We start from the raw sequence: 18153 nt of genomic DNA on the forward strand, positions 1-18153 counted from the left end.
AGTGTCTATAGTTATGTGAGTTTATTTCTGGTGTCTTTTATTCAGTTCCATTGACCAGCATGTCTGTTTCTCTACCAATTCTATGCAGTTTTTATCACTATTGCTCTGTAGGACAGCCTGGTGGTTCCCCCCTGTAGTTATTTTATTGTTCAGGATTGTTTTGGTTATCCTGCCTTTTTTTGTTTACCATACTTGGTTGAGAATTGCTCTTTCAAGATCTATCAAAAATATGTTGGAATTTTGATGGTAATTACATTGAATCTGTAGATTGCTTTTGGTAAGATTTTCACTATGTTAATCCTACCTTACCATGATTATTGGAAATCTTTCCATCTTCTGATATCTTCTTCATTACCTTTCTTCAGAACTTGAAGTTCTTTTCATTCACTCCTCCACTTACTTGGTTAGAGTTACATCAAGATATTTTATATTATTCTTGGCTATTATAAAGTGTGCTGTTTCCCTCATTTTTTTTCTTGGTCTATTTATCATTTTTATAAGGGAAGGCTACTGATTTCCTTGAATTAATTTTATATCTAGCTCCTTTGCCAAAAGTTTTTATCAGCTTTAGGAATTCTCTGGTAGAATTTTAGAGTTACTTAAGTATATATCATATCATCTCTAAATAGCAATACTTTGACTTCTTCCATTCTAACTTGTATCACCTTGATCTCATTTTGTTCTCTTATTGTACTGGTTAGACCTTCAAATACTATATTGAATAGATAAGGACAGAGTGGGCAGCCTAGTCTTGTCCCTGATTTTTGTGAATTTGCTTTAAGTTTCTGTCCATTTAATTTTATATAGGCTATTGGCTTGCTATATGTTACTTTGATCATGTTTAGGTATGTGCCACATATCCCTGATTTCTCTAAAACCTTTAAAGTGAAGGGTATTAGATTTTATCAAAGACTTTTTCAGCATCTAATGAAATAATCATATGATTTTTTCTTCTATTTTTTTCTTTACAAATGAATAGGCCTTATTTATTAGGTTCATAGAAAACACTTAGCTTTATAAAACTTACAGGGAAAATGGCCATATTTGCAAGCAGCTAAAAGGATCAAAGTAGAACACAGAATCATAATGAGTGGCATCACAGAAGACACTAAATAGGTATGTATAGTCAGTCCCAGTGGAACCTGTACTGTCAAATTCTTAAGTATTGATTTGTACTGCATGATTTTCCACTGACATATATCCTCATTTTAAAAAAGCGCAAGGAGCTGCTACATCCGTCTGATCCCTGAACTTCAAAATTCTGAAGCGCCTGGTCACAGTTCCATAGAGTAAGTAGAGGTTGTTGATCACAATGTGGATGTCTCCATCTTTTCTATGTGGTTGGTGATAGTGATAGTTCACATGTAAAAAGGTCTGGAAGCAGTTGATGCACTGTGCATCCTGCTGAGCATAAATAAGTATTGAGCATTCTTTGGACAAATAGTTGAGGGCTTCTCTGTTAAAACTTTCTGATACCATCACTGCCTCTCTTATTTTCCTTTCTTGTAATGAAGACAACACTTAGGGATCCACAAAGAGTCCTGTTGGAATGTAATGCTTAATTAAATGCCGGCATGTCTGTAAGTCCTCAATGCTTTCTCCAAATTTCATTTTTATTGGAAGATCTCTGTGGATACCATCTTTCAAAAATTCTTGGCTCAAAATAATTTCAGAACAAGTGGCCCTTACACCAGCACTGAAGGGGACATCATTGAAGTCCATGGTTGACCAGCCCAGCCATCTAGAGGAGCAGCTAGGCAATGGCTCCAGCAGCCAGGATGCTGAAGCCAGATGCCCAAGTTCTTTCATTTTTTTATACTGTGGATTATCTTGATGAATTTTTATATATTGCACCATGCATTCCTGGGATAAAGTGATGAAGCCTGCTTGATTTTTACTTTTTTTAGATAATTTCTTTTTTTTCCATAAGTATAAATATTTTATTTCAATCAAAAGCAGTAGAAATAGTTTTGATAATTATAATGTAGAGACAATGACAGATCCCATACTATTTTCCAGAACTTGAAAATCTTGAACATCATTCTGTACTGATGATTTTTATGTGAACACTAATTCCTCACCACTCACTTTTTATGAATGCTGTATAACTCAATCACCATATACTAAATTCTCAAGGACTCTCCAAATCCCTGTGATAAAAGCACTATCTACATGGCAATTAAAAAATCTTACATGCTAAACCTTAACATTTCCAGTTCGATTACTACATTCACAAACCTAAGAATTAAAAACAGTAACAGTAAATATACCTCAGTTCTCTCTACAAAGGACAGTGCATTTAACACTGACAACGTTCATTCTTAAGCCTGAGAATCTTCATGCTAAGCTAAACTGTGCTTTTTAAAACTTAACATCTATTCAACAATAAACATTTAAAGACACAATGAAAAATTCAAATTAGTTGCAGTGACCTAATTCATTTGGTAATTAGTTGCTTAAGATATATGGTGGGTTCAACATAAATGGGCTAAAGGAAAGTGCTCTGTAAAAAACAGGAAACAATGTAAATAATTCAAGATCCTAAAATAACCTGCTCTTGCACTCAGTGGATCTGTGGCTCTCATTGTCCTCTTTATGTCCTATTAGCAAAAGCATCTCACAGTGATGGCTGAATCTAACCTGTAATTTATACAAAGTTAGCTCCTAAGTACATGCCAACTCTGTATGCACAAAACCATGTAAACAATATTTCAGGTGATTAAGGTAATCTGGCTATCTAAAATTCTTACCAAACACCACAACAAGCACCAGACTACACTGTAACATGCTTTTGATTTAATTCCATTCTGATGGTTCACCATTGTGAATTGTCTCCTTGTCTAAAGAGCTGAAGACTGGTAAGTATGGAATCCAGTAATAGCTGAGAGTTCTCTATCATTGGAGTTGTGTTGTCTTGATAGGGACAGTACTATTAAAGTCCAAGAAAAAGGTCCTTCTTGTTTAGGCAAAAATAGTACTGGGGATGTGTACTGGCTGGTTTTGTGTTGTCAACTTGACACAGGCTGGAGTTATCACAGAAGGGAGCTTCAGTTGGGGAAGTGCCTCCATGAGATCCAGTTGTGGGACATTTTCTCAATTAGTGATCAAGCGGGTAGGGCCCCTTGTGGGTGGTGCCATCCCTGGGCTGGAAGTCTTGGGTTCTATAAGAGAGCAGGCTGAGCAAGCCAGGAGAGGCAAGCCAGTAAGGAACATCCCTCCATGACCTCTGCATCAGCTCCTGCTTCCTGACCTGCTTGAGTTCCAGTCCTGACTTCCTCTGGTGATCAACAGCAATGTGGAAGTAAGCCAAATAAACCCTTTCTTCCCCAACTTGCTTCTTGGTCATGATGTTTGTGCAGGAATAGAAACCCTGACTAAGACAGGATGATATTAAAGATCTCAGCAGGTATATTTTCCAGTTCTAAGTAGCAAAATCTGCACCTATAGTCACCACAAGATTTTCTCTGAAAGACATGAGGACCAGGATCTCCCATTATGGAAACTGCTACAACCTCAAATCCAACACTGTATTGTGCTGGTCTTCTCAGCTCAATCAGTAACAGTCTAGTCTTATCTATATGGAATTGGTAGATGGGGTTATTTTTGTGAGTCTCCTGAAAATTGCCACATCCTCCAGCACTTTGACCACTCTACTTTTCACTGATCTGTTTTGATAAGGTGTATGGTGAAGGGATCTTTGAAAAAGTAAAGCTGCAAGCTGAATATACCCAGACTGTGTAATGAATCATATTGTTTCTCATACTGAGAAACCACTAGGGTGAAAGTGTAAGTCCCAGGCGTGGTCAGCTTTATCTTAGTCAAATAATGAGGGCTGTTAATATGAATCCCATCAATGTATGGAGGTGGGTCAACTGGATAATAAACTTTCTTGCCATCAGTCTTGTACACAACCATTGTGATAAACTCACGGTTATTTGTAAAGTCATCCTGTGAATGCAAGTTGATTCTTTAAAAAGAGCTGGATTCCAACTCAAATAAACTACATCATAATACTGGCAAAGGTCATCCCAGGAAATCCAGTTTATTCTATTATCTATTGTATGAGCTGTTTGGTGATCAAAGTTTAAATACTTCTGCAATTCTGGGGTCAATTTTCACATCATTTTCACTGTACCTTCTTTTCCAGAATAAATGGCTCCTTGGGATTTTTTTCCAAAATACTTTAATGATTTTATCCTATAATTCTTTATTAACACCACAACAGCCTCATAATAGGATGTTAAAACTTTACTTTGGTTATGAGAAAAGATGAATCTATAGTAATGCTCCCTTTTGCCAAAGAATTGCTGTGGGCACATTGAGTAACAATAACTTACATTTTGATGGCAATTGATTATAATTGATAGCAATTGATTACAGAAGCTTCCTCTACTTTCTGCAAAAGCTCTTTGTCTCTCACCAGACAATATCCAACAAAGGCATAAGTCCTGTGGTAAGCTTAAGGTGAGGTCTTAGCCAATTAACATTTTTGGAAGCTTTTGAAAATAATTTGAAATAAGCAAATCATTTTTTTCTTAAATTTTCTGTACCACACCTTTTTTTAGTATATAACTGAGGCCCCAAATATTGAAAAAGATATTGCCTCTGAAACCCTTCTGGAGCAACTAATACTCCAGAATTTTAAAGCTCATGGTGTAAGAGCAAAGGTAGTAAAATTTCTTTCTAGAGGGATTAGATAGTAAACAACATACACTGAAAAATTCAAAGTTCTAGCTTCTTGTATTCTCAGACTCTGAAATACACATTGAGCCTTGATCACAAATTTGTCTTGGTCTCATATTATTGGGGAAATTGTATTGAGAGAAATTAATGACTAGTTATTGTTATTTTGATGTTTTTGGAGTTAGTGTGTGTGAGGGGGCATATGTGTGTGTGTGTATGTGTGTGTGTGTGTTGTATATTGTGTGTGTATGTGTAAGTGTATGTGTGAACCTGTGCTTTCCTTGTTTTTGCTGGTATGGAATTCCTTATTCCCTTTGTTTTCTTGGATGTAGTTATTCTTCTAGTATTTTCTATAAGGCTGGATTTGTGGATAGATATTGTTTGAATTTGGATATGTCTTGAAATATCTTTTTTCTCCATCTATGGTAATTGAGAAATTTGCTGAGTATAGTCTAGGTTGGCACTTGTGATTTTTTAGAGGTTGCAGGATATCTGTCCAGGCCCTTCTAGCTTTTAGAATCTCTGTTGAGAAGTTGGGTGTAATTCTGATAGGTCTGCCTTTGTATCTTACCTGGTCTTTTTCCCGTGCCCCTGGTTAATATTCTTTCTTTGTTCTGTAGTGTTTGTGTTTTGGTTATTATGTGCTGGGAGAATTTTCTTTTCTGATCCAGGCTAATTGGTGTTCTATAAGCTTCTTGTATGTTTATAAGCATATCTTTATTTAGTTTGAGAAAGTTTTCTTCTATGATTTTTGTTAAGAATATTTTCTTGGCCTTGGAGCTGGGACTCTTTAGATTAGGTGATTTCATGGTTTCCTAGATTTTCTGGATATTTTGTATCAGCAATTTTTTAGACTTAGCATTTTCTTTGATGGATGTATCACTTTCATCTGTTATATGTTCTAAACCTGATATTCTCTTTTCCATCTCTTATATTCTGTTGGTGATGTTTGCATCTGTTGTTCCTGCTCTCTTCCCTAGGTTTCATCTTCAAGATTTTCTCAATTTAAGGTCTTACACAGTTTTATTTATTTCCTTCACCTGTTTAATTGTATTTTTCTGTATGAGTTTAAGTTATTAATTTGTTTCTTCTTTAAAGACCTCTATCTGTTTGAATGTATTTTTCTGTGTTTATTTAAGTGATTTATTAATTTCCTCTTTAAAGACCTCAATCATTTTCTTGTGTTTTGGATTTGTTAGGATATCCAGGGCTTGCTATAGTGAGGTAGCTGTGCTTTTGAGGTGTCTTATTACCCTGGGTTTTATTGATTGTGCTCTTTTGGGGTCTTTCAGCATCTGGATGGTTTTGGTCCCTGGATATTCTTTTTGTAGTAGGTATTGAGAGGGGAGTGAACCTCAGTGGTCCAGGTGTGGCAGGCCTCTGTTAAGTATTCTTTGACTGTACAGTTACAGACTTTCAGGTCTTTATGATTCCATAGCCTCAGGTTCAATGACGGTGGGTACTGAGGTGGCAAGAGAGTAAGGGTCTCCATGGGATATCAGGCTGCTCAGGGCAGCTTGGCTTTGCCCAGAGAGCTCAGCCAGCAGAGAAGATGGGTAAGGGAAGGGAAACTAACCTGTATGGCTCAGGAGATTATGTTCTAATGATGGTGGAGAGAAAGGCCGCAAGAGAATGGAGCAAAACCTCTCCTTCTAAAGTATTTATTTTTTAAAAAAGATTTATTTTATTTATTTTATGTGTATGAGTACACTGTAGCTGTACAGATGGCCATGAGCTATCATCTGTGTGGCTGTTGTTGAACTCAGCACCTCTACTGGCCCGCTCCCTCTGGTGTAATTTACTGCAGCTGTCTTCAGATGTACCAGAAGTGGGCATCCAATCTCATTACAGGTGGTTGTTAGCCACCATGTGGTTGCTGGTATTTGAACTTAGGACCTTCAGAAGAACAGTCAGTGCTCTTACCCAGTGAGCCATCTCGCTAGCCCCTCTATTTTTAAAAATTATTATTGTTCTTTGATTAGTGATTGTTAAGCTTTTCCCCATGTGTTCATCTCTTTGTTTTTTGAACTGGTTAGACTTTATTGTCACCTTGGTAAAATTTAGAGTCACCTGGGAAAAGTAAACCTCAAATGCAGAATTGCTTTGATCAGATTGCCGTCTGAACATGCCTTCTGGGGCATTGTTGTGATTGATGATTGATGTAGAAAATCCAAGTCCAGTGTGAGCAGAAATGTCCCTAGACTGTGGGCCTGGGCTGTATAAGAAAACTATCTGAACATGAACAAGAGAGAAAAAAAAAAACAACCAAAAACCCAAAAAAACAAAACAAAAAATCCCCACCCATTCTTGATTTCTGCTTCAGGTTCCTGATTTGATTTCTTACATTGATTTCCCCCAATAATGGAGTAGACTTGGAAATGTAAAATGAAGTAAATTGTTTTGTTTTCAGGTTGCTTTTGGCCAGAGTATTTTATTACAGCAACACGTAAGCAAGCTAGAAAAATCTGTCATATTTGATATAAATTTTCCTATATTTTTTGTTTGGGGACATAAATATCAAAGTCTATATAGTCCATATGTGTCCCAGTGATAGAATTTAAGTCATCTGGCTTGTCATTAAGTGCTTTAGCCATCTCAGACATTTCACCAGCCTTGCATGACTTTCGGGTTTTGTCACCTGTGATTATCTTCATTTTCCTATGGGTCCAATTTAAGATATGATATTATTCATGAAAGATTTTTAGATCAAATCTCATTTTGTTAGTCTTTCTGCCTAACAAAAAATTTAAGAAAAGAATTTTCTTAAATGTTTTACTTGTTTAATCATTTACATACAATTCAGTGTATTTCTCTTATATTACTGACATAAAAGAAACATTTGTAGATTGGGATGTGATTTACTTCTTTGTAGGTTTTTGTTCTTATTTTTATAGGTTGTATGAGTCAACTATTCTATTCATATAATACCTGCACCATGCTTACTAGCCTTTGGGAAACACACCATTTTACTTCAAATCAGAGCTAAATCTTATGTAGACAGAGTTGCTACTTATTTACTTATTTGATTTATCTCCCTTGCCGTGGTCAAGCCATTAAAACTTTTTCATTTACCCAGAACAATTAGGTACCTCAGGGCATTCTGTGGAGTCAGTAATTCTCCCCTAGCTTCACTGTAATACTGAGCCACTTATTTATTTATTTATTTATTTATTTATTTATTTATTTAAAGATTTATTTATTTATTATATGTAACTACACTGTAGCTGTCTTCAGACATGCCTGAAGAGGGTGTCAGATCTTGTTATAAGATGGTTGTGAGTCACCATGTGGTTGCTGGGATTTGAACTCAGGACCTTCAGAAGTACAGTCGGTGCTCTTAACCACTGAGACATTTCTCCAGCCCCCGAGCCACTTATTTATTAATTGTAATTACTTTCCACACAATTTATAGTTTAAGTAATAGATTCTTCCTGCAGTTCTGGAGAGCATAAGTCTGATTTGGTCTCATTCCATAGAGTCAAGTTAACAAGCAGATATTTTGCTTTTTAGATTCCTTATAGGATAATCCATCCCATGACTTTCTCCATTCACTCCTGGCTACAGCCACTTATTGGGTTCTGGTTGTCTTCTTTGCCCTTCAAAGAAATGCCAACAATACTATGCTTACAACAGAAATACTCTTTGGCCTTTCTTTTCTTGTCACATCTTTCTCCCTCTCTTTACAAATTTTGACAGGATATTAGCGAGTAAAAAAGAACAATCAAAGGAGGTAGTTTTTCTATCTCATCACTTAGAGCTTGATCACATCTCCAAATTTCTTTTGTCATGTAAAGTAATATATCATAGCATAAACATTTTTGAGGAACATTATTCCATCTACTCCACAGTTTCTCTTCTTTTGTGTAAAAAAATATACTTAAAGTTTAAATGAAGATTTTCATATTGTGGTTAATGAGAGATTCGTAAAGTATTCATTGATAAAATAAGTTACTTGGTAATTCTCCATCACTCCATGTTCTTACACACTGCTATGACATACTGAGCCACAAACCAGTCAACTGATGTGGCAAGCAAACACTGAAGAAAGAGTTCTGTTGCCACATATCCTTGTATCATTAATTCTGAAGAATAAGCAATTTCTGTTAGATTCAGCTTATCTAATTTTTTGTGAAGGTTCTTGATCCACTTGGACTTGAGTTTTGTACAGGGAGATAAGAATGGATCAATTTGCATTCTTCTACATGCTGAACCAGTACCATTGTTGAAAATGCTGTCTTTTTTTCCCACTGGATGTTTTTGTCTTCTTTGTCAAAGATCAAGTGACCATAGGTGTATAGGTTTATTTCTGGGCCTTCAGTTCTATTCCATTGATCTACCTGTCTGTCTGTGTGCCAATACCATGCAGCTTTTATCACTATTGCTCTGTAGTACAGCTCGAGGTCAGGGATGATGATTTCCCCATCAGTTCTTTTATTGTTGTTTTATTTTTGATATCCTGTTTGGTTTGGTTTGGTTTGGTTTGGTTTGGTTTGATTTCAGCTGAAGTTGAGAATTGCTCTTTCTGTCTATGAAGAATTGGGTTGGAATTTTGATGCATATTGCATTGAATTTGTAGATAACTTTTGGTAAGATGGCCATTTTTACTCTACTAATCCTGCCAATCCATGGAGGATCTTTCCATCTTCTGAAGTCCTCTTTGATTTTTTTTTTCAGAGACCTGAAGTTCTTGTCATACAGTTTCACTTGCTTGGTTAGAGTCACAACATGGTATTTTATATTATTTGTGACTATGGTAAAGGATGCTGTTTTTCTAATTTCCTTCTCAGCCTGTTTATGTTTTGTGTAGGGGAAGGTTAATGATTTGTTTGAGTTCATTTTAAAAACTGAGTCTTTGCTGAAGCTATTTATCAGTTGTAGAAGTTCTCTGATAGATTTTTGGGTTGCTTATATATACTGTTATATCACATGTAAATAATGATATCATGAGTTCTTCTTTCCTATTTGTATCCTATTGACCTCCATTTGTTGCTTAATTGTTCTTGCTATAACTTTGAGTACAATATTGAATAAATAGGGAGAGAGTAGATAGCCTTGACTTTTCCCTGAATTTCATGGGATTAGAAACTTCAAGTTCCTCTCTATATAATTTGATGTTGGCTATTGGTTTGCTGTATATTGCTTTTTATTATATTTAGGTATGCGCCTTGCATTCTTGATCTTTCTAAAATTTTTAACATGAAGAGGTGTTATATTTTGTCAAAGGATTTTTCAGCATCTAATGAGATATGTGTTTTTTTTCTCTCAGATTGTTTATATAATGGGTATGTTGATGGAATTTTGTATATTGAATCATCCCTGTGTTCCTGGGATGAGCCCACCTGATCATGGTGAATGATCATTTTGATGTGTTCTTGGATTCTGTTTGCAAGAATTTTATTGAGTATTTTTGCCTCGATATTCATAAGGGAAATTGGTCTAAAGTTCTCTTTCCTTGTTGGGTCTATGTGTTATTTAGTTATCAGCATAACTGTGGTTCAGATACCAGGGAAGCAAGAGGTTTCCAGGACCCAATGGTGTAACATTAGCTGAAATACCCAACAAAGGTGACATTGAACCTGTAGAGAGCATCTCCAGTAAACAGGCACTTCCCCCAGGTGAGGGATTGGGCCACCAACCCATCTCAAAATGTTTAATCCAGAATTATTCCTGTCTAAAAGGAAACACAGGAACAAAAAAACATGGAGCAAAGACTGAAGGAAAGGTCATCCAGAGACCACCCAACCTTGGGATCCATACCTTCTGCAGATACCAAACCCCAACACTATTGTTTATGCCAGGAAGTGCTTGCTGACAAAAGCCTGGTACACTTGTCCTCTGAGAAGCTTTGCCAGCATCTGACTAATATGGATGCACATACTCACAGCCAACTATCAGACTGAGCCTGAGGACCACAATGGAATAATTACAGGAAGAACTGAAGGAGCTGAAGGAGATTGGAACCCCATACCCACTAACTGAACTTGGAGTCCCAGAGCTCCCAAGGACTAAACCACCAGCCAAAGACTATACATGGATGGTTTTATGGCTTCAGCTACATATGTAGCAGAGGATTGCCTTATCTGGCATCAATGAGAGGGGAGGCCTTTTGTCTTGTGAAGGCTCAATGCCCCAGCTAGAGGAATGCTAGCGTGGTGAGTCAGGAGTGGATGGGTGGGGAAGCACACTTATAGAGACAAAGGGGAGAGGGAATGGGATGGGGCAATATTTGAAATGTAAATAAATAAAATAACCAATAAAAATAAAATCCTGTATATTATATTTAAAAGCCTAAGCCAAGATAATTAAGAGATCTCACTAGTTTTATGACACTGAGTCTCAACAAGATTCAGAAGTTGAACAGTATTTAGTGATAGCAAAAAGTATTCTATATGCATTTTGTGGGTAAGATACCACTGAAATATTTTCTTCACTGCATATTTTTTCTCTTTTAATTAGCATCATACATAGGGAAAATGTGTTATTACTGTTATTTATATATGCACTGTCTTTATCATGCTAGAAAATAAGATATGTTTCTAGAATCTTATCAAAATCATACAGCTTAAATTTAAATCTGAATATTTTACAAATAGAGCTCCTTACAGGGCTGGAGATAGTATAAACTATCATTATGAACTGAAACACAATTCTTACTAGTAAATTTATACTATGAGACAGAAATAAGAAACAAGGTTTTTAGTTTGGTTGTGTTGAAAGTTTGGTATGTTTCAGTGCTTTAAATCATAATTATGTTATATAAAGTTACTAGAACAGATAAAGTACATTTTGAACAAATCCATTTTAATGATTTAGGCATAGTGCATTTCAGATAATTAAGACAAAAGAAATGAAATCTATTAAGTACATTTTGATAATATGTGGAATTATGAGAATGCATATCATGGGCTATTTTATAATGAGAAGAAATGAAGATATGCCTTTCTAACAAAAGAACTATTGCAACAATGAACAGACAGTAAAGTAATGATAAGACACATGGACAAAATAGATGTTCAGGTTTGGTGTAAAATCTAGGCATTGTAAAATATTTCTATGTGATATATACAAATATCACAAGTGTTTCTTGTCCAGTGGTCTGGTATCTTCCAATCAAAATTGATTGGATGATAGTTATTTTTTTATCTAAATATTGCTGTGTTTTATGTGCATGTGTTTTTGTGTTTATGTCCATTTGTGTGTGCACGGATACCTGTGTGTAGAAGCACGATGTTGATATGAGGTATCATTTTCAACTCCCTTTACTGCTCTAGAGTTCCTTGCTCATCTCAGAGATAATTGATTTGGAATGGTTTTTGATTTGGACATAAGCAGCTTGCATGAGATATGACCTGTCTCAGCCTCTTGAGTGCTGTGATTACAAGTTCAGGTGGCAGCCATTTTTCCCAAACTTTCATGTCCGTGCTGGGATATGAGCTCCAGTCATCACATTTGTATGGTAAATTGTATGGAAATTTCCCCATTCCCAAATAGTTACATTAAAGTGTGATTTCAGTGCAAACATTTTCAACATTGAATTTTATATTCAAGATGAGTATTTACATGCTAAATTAGCTGACTTTTAACACAGAAATTGAATTATGTCTTAGCAGATTTTTTATAATATTCTGTTAATAAAAGAGATTGGAATACCAGCTATTGATTTTGTGACTACAATTGATCTGGGCATGGAGAGTGAATTTTTTCAAGTTAATTCAGTGATTGGAATTGATGTAGCTGTAGACCTCATAAAAATGTCAATGTAATACAGAGAATAATGCAAGAATTTGTCTTAAAAATAACTGCAATTCAATTATAGCCCTCAGCCCTACCTACACTAATTAAGATTGTCAGTATTCAGCAGGAGACTAGATTGCTATTTTGAGTTGCTTATTTAGAAACTAGTACTGAGACAAATAAGAGTCATTCTCTTTATAAAATCCAGTCACATATTTATCATGAATTTTTAAAGCTTCACTTTTTTGTTAGATGTAGGAGGCTAAAAATAACAAGTTGTAGTTTGCTCCAAAATTTTAGTACTTACATTTTTCACCAAGCTGTACATTCTGTAAAATGTGATATTTTAAAAGTTCTTAGTAATTATTAACAAAACAATGACATAATTTATACCATATGTGTCAAACTTAGGTACTTAATATATATCATATTCAAAGTTGTAAAACTATAAGACACTTCCTGTAGTATATTTCTCTTTTCATCATAGTGCTTGTGACTCTCCCTGACACGGTTTCCTTCTCATTAATGCTGCTACTCCTTCCTCATTGCTTATCTGCTTCTAAGTGCTTCCAGTTTATCTGATATTTTACTATAAATTATATCTTAGATATATTTCAATACTCATGAGATTATATTTTATCCATACTCGATTTCTTCTCTAGATGCTCACATGTATGTGTGTGTGTATAATGGTGTGTTTATGTGTGTATGAGTTTGTATGGATATATGTATATATGTTTGTATATGAGTGTATGTGTGGTATGTGAGGTGTGTGTATGTGTGTGTGCTAGTGTGTGTGTGTGCATGTGTGTGCATGTGTATGTGTGTGTGCAGTAGTACACACACCGTAGTTCAATCTTTCTAACAGGCTTGGTATTATTTTCATTTAAATTCATGACAAGAGAGCTTTATTGACATAAGGATACTGAAACTGCTTGGTCTACAACAGAAAAAATGATCCAGAGTAGGAGATAAATAAAATCAATGAATTTCTTCTTTTCTTTAAAAATCACATGTAAAAAGAAAAGCAATAGTACAACTTGGTTTATTTATGTAATTGATCTGCATTCTGGCTCATGCTGCTCATTTCTGCTATCGGGTGATATAGTTTGAGAACTGGCAGGTTGTTTGAGGACCACCCTTAGACTAATAACAACTTTAGTTACTGTATTCTTTTTTAGTTACTGTTTTCTTTTCTTATCTGATGTTTCCTTCCTGTGAATTGTTGTTTTACCTTTCCTGTTTTCTTTTATTTTTTAAGGGATCTAAAACATCTGTTAAGATTTTCCATACTACAGTTCTTTTACCATGATAAATATTCACCTACCAATTTAGATTTTTTCTGATTAGCAATGCTTCCACAATTCTCTAATCTATAAGTATTACCTGTACTTGTGTGTAGGCTTAGATTTTTCAAAACCTACCCTGATAAGGGTTATTAAATGCTTAATCTCTGTTCTAGCCTACCACCCACCATAGTTAGTAGAAAGCATAGGTTAATAATAGGACAGAGAGGGATGTTCTTTGGGGTTCTAATCTTTTTTGGCTAGATATCAGCATTTCAATTCACATGAATCAGCAGTGTAGCTTGATCCACTCACAAACATTTATGAGTCAGCAACAGCAGTTAGACCCAGAAGAAACTGCAAAGCTCTGCTAATCAGCTGGAAGAAGATGTACCAAGGCATCACCTGAATATCATGAGAAGTTCTTTAGTGCATTTCTCTGTATTATATCTCAAAAACTGATGATCAGTGAAGAAGGCAAGGTGAACAAACTAATGCTACAGTATTGTTCATGGTCTGTTGGGTTATAGTATATCCTTTCTGAACACCACATGTCCTCTCAACCGTCTCCTCAAGCAAAACATCACATACTTTTTTTCCCCATGCAGTTTTAAGAAAGTCATGATTTATCTGTTCTCAGCAAAACTTCCTCTCATGTGTCTGCTTTTGCAAAACATCCTCTCATAAAACAGTTTCCAGAATAAAATCACATGACACAATTGAGTCTCCAAAGAAACCAGAAATTTACACTTCACTTAGGTATGGTAAAGAAGGTAAGTTTTTTACACAATTTACATCTCTAATACCAGTATATTGCAGATTGTAAGAAGTAGGTTTTATAATTTAAAGTATTGGAAAATAGCCAAAATTCAAAGCAAAGGTGCTCTTTACAAAAAGAAAATGCATTTAAAATAAAATTTTCGTTATAAATATTGTGGTAGAAGGCTGGTCTCCGGAGTTTTTCTATTTAATAGCAAGGTGAAGTCTTAGATTTTGGTGAGCAAAGAGTAATTTATCATTATTGTTTCTATGTAAGGCATAGATAGCTTTTCCTACAGAGCGTGTTCACATACATTTTCCATACGATGCTCTTTGTTTAATCAATTTTGTTATTCCAAGTTCTCTGACAGGTACATTTTTAATGTTAAATTTTTGATCTTCACTTATTTTGTGATCGTTAGCCTTTTTGTGGTCCTCCAATCACATCATAATAGTACTTCCAGTTGCAGAAACAGTTGATATACTTGTTTGAGATTATATTTGTTTTTCCCATTGTAAACATTAAATGTGTTACTTTCATAGGATCAAACAGATTTTGTCAATTAATTGAAGTTAGTATTTACTCTTTAATGTTAATTCATAAAGTTGTTTATATGATATATTTGTTCAAAAATTTGCATGTGTTTAATACTAACAGTGATACCTATTTATATCATTTTCATAAAATCAATAATAGGGGCCAGAGATGGCTCATTATTTAAGAGAGCTTATTGATCATGTATAGGAACCTGGTTTGGTACCCATCACACAAGTGGCCATTCACACTCTAGTTCCATGTGATCTGACTCCCTTTTCTGACCTCTGGAGGCTCATATACATATATAATACACATAAATCCATTTAGGCACACTTGTACTCATGTAGGCATATACACACACACAATTTTATGGATTTTTGTACATGTATACACAAACATATTTATGTAAATATTAATTATTTTATTTCAAACTCTGATAATTTAAAAATCTTTACATCTCTCCAATATAAGCCTTTTCACTAGAAAAAAACAGAGGCCAATTTTAACTCTGTTTATATAACACAACTGTAGTAGATACTTGTTAATTTATTGTATAGTCTTTAAAAAGCTTTGTAAAACTTTTTATTTACCATTAAGCTCAGGAATGTTTTTTAGTAAATATTCAAAATGCAAGTGAAGTTTTATGAGAAAACCATGCTAATTAAACTCAGCATCTACCATGTCCAAATACCTCCTCTGAGCCCAGTGCAAAATGGAGGACTCCCTCTACCAGCAGGGCTTTTCCTTTTCTGACCTTCTCTGGGCAGCTCAACTCCCAACACCCTCTACCTGGGGAAAGTCAAGTAGTCCTTGGCAGACCTACAAGTTCAAATTCCTGTTCCCTGATAAACCTAGACCAGCAAGTACCTGGAATTCCTGGAATGCCTTTCCATACAAATGAAACATTCACTGTACTTTAAGGTGTGGTTAAAGATTTTACAATACCCCTGAAAACTTCTTCCCACTCTTCAGTGCTCATGTATGGCCTTTGCCTTCCCTGAATAAAGTACATCAATTTAAGCCCACTCTGAACAAAGTTATTCAAAGAAACCAACGTTGTCTATGATAGCTGTTTTATTAAAATCCTCTGAGAAGGCATTATCTCCCTTGGTAATCACTCCCAGTCAAACTAGAATCCTGAAGGTCCCACTTGTTCTAAATTCTGCTTCAACTTTCTTGCCTGGTATGAGGTGGTGCCTGTACATCCTCAAGTAGCAAATGGAGAACGTATACTACAGCTGACACATATAGCATACCACAAAGTTTAGGATGGTTTTCAAGTCACTGAGAATGAAAAGCCCCAATAACAAGCAAGGGAAGTATAAAGCACTTAGTTATTCATGTATATGCATATTCATTTTTCTTTATTTTTTTTCTTTCATTTATCTTTTTAAAGTATTCTGAGTGTCTTCTGAGTGCCAGATGTTATTTATTTTTTTCTTTTAGATATTTTCTTTATTTACATGTAAATTTCTCCATTCCCAGTTTCCCCTCCAAAAAACAAAGACACAAACAAAAACAAACCCCTGTTGCCTCCCACTTCCCTATGCCTGCCACCCTGCCCTCTCCCACTTTCTGGCCCTGGCATCCCCTACACTGGGGCACAGAACTTTCACAGGGCTGAGCTCCTCTCCTCCTATTGATGATTGAATTTGCAATCCTCTACTATACACATGCTGCCAGAACAATCAGACCCCTCCATGTGCAGTCTTTGGTTGGTGGATGAGACCCTGGGAGCTCTGAGGGTACTACTTAGTTCATATTGTTGTTCGTCCTAAGGGGCTGCAAACCCATCAGCTCCATTGGTCCATTCTCCAACTCCTTTACTGGGGACCCTGTACTCAGTTCGATGGATGGCTGTGAGCCTCTACATCTGTATTAGTCAGGTACTGTCAGAGCCTCTCAGGAGATAGCTATATTTAGGCTGGCTTGCCCTTCCTTCAGTCTCTGCTCCATAGTTAATCTCTGCAACTCCTTCCATGGGTATTTGGTTCCCCCTTGTAAGAAGGAATGAAATGTCCACCTATTGGTCTTCCTTCTTCTTGAGTTCCTTGCGGAATGTGGGTTGTTCTTCCTGTATTCCAAACTTCTGGGCTTGTTGCCCGCGCAGTTGTCTCTCCAGCAAGAAGACACGCGGAAACTAGGATCCTTCTGCAGCAAGCATTTATTGCATCATGAAGAGGAAAAAGGGCCGAGCCAATAATCGGCACTGCTTATATACACCACAGCGCGGCATGTTCGCCCATGATTGGCTGTTTGCTCATCACCCCATGTGACGCCCCGGGATGGGCCGTGACTTGGTGCCTTTTCACTCTACGCACATGCGCAAACAGTTGTTTACCAGGAGTTGACAAATGCCTCTCCCACTCTACTGCTCTCCACATCTCCCCCTTTTGTTTTAGTTAAAAGGGAAGGCCAAATATAGCAAGTCAGAGAGTGCTTTTGCTCTGCCAGGGCCCCTGTCTTAGGTCATTCCGCATCAAACCTGCAGCCTTACCCGTCATAGGATTACCCTCCCCCCACACCCGAGGGCTCCGTGGCTTAGGTTGGTCTGCGTTTGGGGAAGGTTGCCCGTCTCTGGGTACTCTGGAGCTGGCATAGCTTGTCTACTCTGACCCTGCTGGGCGGTCGCTAGCAAAGGCGCTATTGGCCAGGAGAGGAAAGAGATGGCAGGAGGTTTTATGATTTGTGTAGCATGGACAACCACACCATGGGAGAAGTTCCCTGTTCAATGGCCACAAGTGCCTGAGTGATGACTACCTTATCACGTTTTTGTTGGGTTTTGAGCTTACAGATCAACCAGAGCAAAACACCAGGCCACAGCATAGGGCTGCACCAAACAGGCTGACTCCCACCCATTCCTTAAAATAAGAAAGGGCTGAAGAAATCCAGGAACCGAATCCTTCTGTAAATGACAGATTCAGACGTGTAGAGTTCACTTGTGCAATAGCAAGCCTCAGTCTCCTCAGAGTATCTTCAAACTTGGCAGTCCAATTCTGGAGTAGAAACTTCAATGGGCACAGCCACAGCATCAGCAGACAGGTCAGGATCTGAGTCCCGAAGGACTGGTCGTGATCCATCCTCATTCGCCTCAATTCTTCTTGTTAGCCTCTCTGGTACCCAAATTGGGTTATCTTCTTCCTGTGGAAAAAC

General features: G+C 36.6%; 1 pseudogene; it reads right to left on the reverse strand.

The window, feature by feature from the left end:
- Positions 1-995: 995 nt before the first annotated feature.
- On the reverse strand, positions 996-7620 carry LOC116081034 (annotated as a pseudogene).
- Between the last annotated feature and the right edge of the window lie 10533 nt (positions 7621-18153).

Source organism: Mastomys coucha, unplaced genomic scaffold, assembly GCF_008632895.1.
Source record: "Mastomys coucha isolate ucsf_1 unplaced genomic scaffold, UCSF_Mcou_1 pScaffold6, whole genome shotgun sequence".
Taxonomy (NCBI): Eukaryota; Metazoa; Chordata; class Mammalia; order Rodentia; family Muridae; genus Mastomys; species Mastomys coucha.